Source organism: Ailuropoda melanoleuca, chromosome 12 (genome assembly GCF_002007445.2).
Source record: "Ailuropoda melanoleuca isolate Jingjing chromosome 12, ASM200744v2, whole genome shotgun sequence".
Lineage (NCBI taxonomy): Eukaryota > Metazoa > Chordata > Mammalia > Carnivora > Ursidae > Ailuropoda > Ailuropoda melanoleuca.
The window spans coordinates 34,597,962-34,604,056 of record NC_048229.1 but is presented as its reverse complement, the minus strand read 5'-3'; the positions used below and the strand labels follow the sequence as shown (position 1 = coordinate 34,604,056).

The 6,095-nt window shown below is 39.3% G+C and overlaps 1 pseudogene; it reads left to right on the top strand.

Moving 5' to 3' along the window:
* LOC100473664 lies at positions 1-494 on the top strand (annotated as a pseudogene).
* Positions 495-6,095: the final 5,601 nt, after the last annotated feature.

Genomic DNA, 6,095 nt, shown 5'->3' with positions numbered 1-6,095 from the left:
GTGAAAATGATGTGCAGTGCCAAGAAATGTGGAATTAGTTTCCAGCCTCCAGCTCTTATCTTGATCTATGAGAATGAAATGAAGGGGGAAAGTCACCAAAACATCATGCCAGTCTGAAACTTTTCAAAGTTTTCAGATTGCAGCAGAGCTGCTGAACTATTAAAGAATAGTCAACAACACAAGAATTACCTGGAACAAGCATTCCTGAGACAGCTAGAGAGGTTATTCAGTTTTTTACAAGGTTACGTGTGGGGGCAAAGTCTGGCAAAAAAATAGTGGAACAAATTCAACAGGAAACAACCATTGATCCTGTGGAAGACTTGAACAAACTAGATGGCAAAGAACTTGCCAAAAGAAAGAGCATCAGGGATGAACTTTCTGAGAAAAATCAGAAGGATGATCCAAATTTTCTTTATGACGTCGAAACTGAGTTCCTGCAGGATAAACAACTGCAGTCTTGTGGTTCAGACACAGAATCAGCTGACAAGTTCTGATATAAAAAACTCAAAAATTTATTGGGCTAGCAGAAAATCTCCGTTTATACAAAAAATGTATAAGCATGGTTCTAGAAAAATCTGTAAGGAACAGTAAATGTATGGGTTGGGTCATGTTTGGATTGACCATGTTACTTTTCAAAACCAGGACATGAGGAGTATTTACTATGTAGATGTATGAAGAATTCAGGGAAAACTGAATACAGGAGTCTGCCTTTACAGAGTTTACAATTTAGGGACGCCTGGTGGCTCAGTCAGTCAGGCGTCTGCCTTTGGCTCAGGTCATGATCCCAAGGTCTTGGTACTGAGTCCCACATCGGGCTCCATGCTCATCAGAGAGCCTGCTTCTCTCTCTGCCTGCCACCCCCCCTGCTTGTGCACTCTCTCTCTCTGACAAATAAACTTAAAAAAATTTTTTTAAGCAGTTTACAATCTAATCGGAAGATAAGTCAAAACTTGTGAATAGCTATTTAACGGTATGGTATTAGGCAGAAAAAAGATTACAGCCAAATGCTTGATAAAGGTTAAAGAGGGTCAGAGGCTAGATTACCATAGGGTAGAGTAGTCAGGGAAGATTCTGTCCTTTAGTGGTGAGATGGGACTTTGCCTGGCCCTAGAAATGGTAGTGTTTGGGCAGAAATTTATATAGAATTCCAGATGACAGTGATGAGGGAACAGAAGGCAAGCTGAGGACAAAGCAGAAACTGACACCCTGCAAACCCCTCCCCCCCCCACCAAGGGATGTACGTGACATTCCTCAGTCACTCCTGGCTGCCCTAAAGCTAAGGAAAGGAAAAACAAATAGTTAACTAACAGAGATCACAATCCTGCAAGACCTGAGTCTCCCTCAGTTTACACATGTCCCGGTGATTTACAAGGAAGGAGCTTTCTTATCAATAGCCTAACTTCCAGAGACCCATAATTCAGTTTCCTGAAGCCCTAACATTACCATCCCCTCCATAAAATTGAGGGAGGCTGAGGCAGAAGGAAATGTAAATAAAATAAAATTTCTTTTAAACCTGAAGCCCATTGATAAGGACTTGTGATAGGAGGAATGTAACGTTCCTCTGGGAGACCCCCAGCTGTCTTCATGTCCGTGCCTCATTATATGGAGGGACAGCCTTAGCTTGACAATAACCAGGTCTCCAGTATCCTGCGAGTTCTTTAATATATGAAAGTACTTTCTCAACCTCCCTTTTTCCTTACCTCCCCCAACCCCATCGTATATAATTAGCCACCTCTCACAACCTGGGGCAGCAGCTCTTTCTGCCCACGGGTCCTGTCCCCATGCTTTAACAAACCACCATTTTGCACCAAAGAATTCTTTCTTGGTCGTTGGCTCCAGATTCCACCCCACTGAACCTCACCTGTATTCCACAACCTCATCAACAGAAACCATGAGAAAAAACAGGGGAGGAGGGTAGTGGTAAAGAGATAGGGATTAGAACATTTTATTTGAGGAACAGCAAGCAATTTATAGTTTGATAAGATTGGAGAGTGTACGTGGCTCCCAGAGGATTATCCTGTATGCATTATGTCTTTTTTTTTTTCCCCTCAAAATTTTCTTGGCTGTTTTATTCTTTCAGGCAAGATTCAGAATCAATTCATCAGATATTCCCTTTAAAAAAATCTTTCTGGAATTTTGAAAAATATTTACATTAACTTTACAAATAAGTAGGGGGATTATTAGCATCTTTTCAATATGGAATTTTCCTATCTAGAAATGTTTTTATAAAGATATCCATTTATCGAACTTTTATATTCCACAGTGATAATAACAATGTTAATTAGCATTTGTTATGTACTATGGACCTGGCACATAAGTCCTCGACATTTATTGTCTCATAATCCTCAAACTTATGGCATAGATAATATTGTCATTTCTGTTATACAACAAAAAAGAAACACTCTTAAGCATTTAATATGCATAATATCTTTATATGTATTTAGCTCTGTTTGTTCTGTGCTTGGTTTTTTTGTTTGTTTGTTTTGTCTGTTTGTTGAGTATTTAACTCTGGAGTAGAGGAGTAGCCCTGCAGAATGCCCTGCAGCGGCAAGTGGATGTCCTTTGATGAACAACAATGGAATTCTGCCCCCTAAGGATCAGGGAACAGATATACGCTAAAGACATTCTGAAACCCTGAAGCTCTTCCCATAAATAAAGACATTTGTTTGTAAAATAGGAAATCTACCCATAATGAATAACAATAGGCATTGCCAGTTCAGGCCTGTTCATGAGTTTGGATCTACAAAATCTTTGTCGAACCAGGTTATATGTGTACAACTACATCTTTCATCTTATTATACTATTTAATTGGAAGAAATTCTGTTTTCTTCAAGGAAATTAATATTCATTAAATAAAACTCTAAACTTAAAAAAAAGGAAATACATTAGGTAATATGAAGAATGGTAAAAGATGGGATCAGAGAAATGGATGGGGCAGATCATGAAGGAGATTATAGGCTATGCAGGTCGTGCTTAAGAGTTTGTCATTTGTCTTTCTCTGCTTGACTTATTATGATTTCTCTCATCTTTGGAACATAAGAACTAGGAAGATCGGTAGGGGAAGAAAGGGATAAAGAAAGGGGGGGTAATCAGAAGGGGGAATGAAACATGAGAGACTATGGACTCTTAGAAACAAACTGAGGGCTTCAGAGGGGAGGGGGGTGGGGGAATGGGATAGACTGGTGATGGGTAGTAAGGAGGGCACGTATTGCATGGTGCACTGGGTGTTACGCAACTAATGAATCATCGAACTTTGCATCAGAAACCAGGGATGTACTGTATGGTGACTAACATAATATAATAAAAAGACATTAAAAAAAAAGAGTTTGTCATTTGGCTCTGATTCTGTGAAAGCATTTTTTATTTTTTTTTATTTTTTTTTTCTTTTCTTTCTTTTATTTTTTTTTAATTTTATTTTATTATATTGTGTTAATCACCATACAGTACATCCCCAGATTCCGATGTAAAGTTTGATGCTTCATTAGTTGCGTATAACACCCAGTGCACCATGCAATACATGCCCTCCCTACTACCCATCACCAGGCTATCCCCTTCCCCCACCCCCTCCCCTCTGAAGTCCTCAGTTTGCCTCTCACAGTCCATAGTCTCTGTGAAAGCATTTTTTAAATAGTTACTTCATTATTATACTGTTTTACAGCTGACCTATGGAAACTGAGTTTTTATTTTGTAATGATAACTCAATTCTCACTTCCTTCAAACTCAGCCAGCTATGATATCCCATCCTAGATGTCCATTCTTGTCATCTGTTATCTACAACAGTTTCTGGAAGCAAATGCAAAGTTCAAATCTGTATTTACTCTACCAATTTAAAGTATAAAGAAATTTAAGAGAATAAACAGAGGCTTACAAAATCATTGAAAGTACTAGAGGAAAGAGGTCTAGACAGAACTTTCAGGAATGACTCCGAGTAAAAGGCAGCCAAACTGGAGATATTATTTCTGCAATGGGTTTCTGTCACAGACAGAAGGATGGGATGTCATGGGATGACAGGGGATGTCAGTACCATTGGAACTGTTATGTTCAAGACCTGACACTATAGCTAAATCTAGGCATTAGAAACCTTTGCCACTGCCACCTCATTTGACTTTTAACGTTTAGTAGCTTATAATTGGAAACATAACCATCTGTAAATAAGATCGTTATCTCCACAACTTTGACAGAGCAATCAGCAGGAAAATAACATTTTTGCCTTCTATCTTCCAAACATCAGCAAAGTTTTAAGAGAACTTTAATTTAATTTAGATTTAAAGAAAATTTTTAAGAGAATTAAAAAAAACTAATTTAGGTGAATTTACATATATATGTAAATATATATAAATATATGTAAATATATGTCATATATATGTGTATATATATATATATATATATATTAGCATTACAACTTCCTCAGCTCAGGAAGGCACACTAAAAAGAGTGCATTGATCCTGTGAATCAATATACTGTATCCATTAAAATAATCAAGAAAAGCCTAATCTAGGAACTAAAGTATGAATGCTACAAAGTCTGTTAATATAATTCACCGTATTAATTCTGAAAGTAAAAATTCAGATATATATCTCTATAGATTATTTTTTAACTCCAATATAGTTAACATACAGTGTTATATTAGTTTCACATGTACAATGGTGATTCAACAATTCTGTACAACTCAGGGCTCATCATGGTAGGTGTACTCTTAATCCCTTCATCTATTTCATCCATCTCCCCACCAACCTCCCTTCCCCTCTGGTAACCATCAGTTTGTTTTCTGTTTTTCGCTTTTTCTCTTTTTTCTTTGTTTTGTTTCTTAAATTCCACATATAAATGAAATCATATAGGATTTGTCTTTCTCTGGCTGACTTATTTCACTTAGCTTTATACTCTTTAGATCCATCCATGTCACCGCAAATGGCAAGATTTCATTCTTTTTTGTAGCTGAGAAGTATTCCATTATATATAAATATAACCTCTTCTTTATCCATTCATCTGTCAATGACCACTTAGGATGCTTCTGTAATTTGGCTATTGTAAATAATCCTCTAATAAACATAGCGGTGCATATATCTTTTTGAATTAGTGTTTTCATAGTCTTTGGGTAAATACCCAGTAGTGGAATTGCTGAATCATATGGCAATTCTATTTTTAACTTTTTGAGGAAACTCCATTCTGTTTTCCACAGTGGTTGCACCAGTCTGCCTTCCCACCGACAGTGTACAAGGGTTCCTTTTTCTCCACATCCTCATCAACACTTGTTGTTTCTTGTATTTTTTATTGTAGCCATTCTGATAGGTGTGAGGTGATAGCTCATTGTGGTTTGATTTGCATTGTTGATGTTGAGCATCACAAGTTAGTGGGCCAGTCTGGGCTGCCTTGGGCTTGAGCTGAGTCGGACCAGGTGTTTGGCAGAGATGCAGTAGCACTGAACTGCAGGGCACTTTCCCTGTGTGGTCCCCTGAGAAGCTTTCATTGGTGGGAGGGGCCTGCAGGCAGACCCGATATCTGCCCCCAGTCCACTGCTGGGGCTGAAGTCAGACTATTGTGTGTGGTTATATTGCCTTCTCTCTGGGGCAGGAGTCACTTTGGAGTGATGCTGGCCCCTGTTGGGGCTGCTTGCACACTACCAGGTTCATGGCACTGCTTTGGATGGCCTCCAACCAAGGGCGTATTAGAGGAGGTACGGTCTTCCAGAGAATGCAGGGGAGGGTCGCACAGTGACAGCAAGGTCTGTGGTAGCCTAAGTGGCTCAGTCGGTTAAACATCCAACTCTTTTTTTTAAAAAAGATTTTATTTATTTATTTGACAGAGAGAGAGAGAGACAGCCAGTGAGAGAGGGAACACAAGCAGGGGGAGTGGGAGAGGAAGAAGCAGGCTTCCCGCGGAGGAGCCTGATGTGGGGCTCGATCCCGGAACTCTGGGATCATGCCCTGAGCCGAAGGCAGATGCTTAATGACTGAGCCACCCAGGCGCCCCTAAACATCCAACTCTTGATTTTGGCTGAGGTCATGATCTCAGGATTGTGAGATTGAGCCCTGCCTGCATCAGGCTCCACACTCTGTGTGGAGTCTGCTCGAGATTTTTTCTCCCGCTCCCTCTGC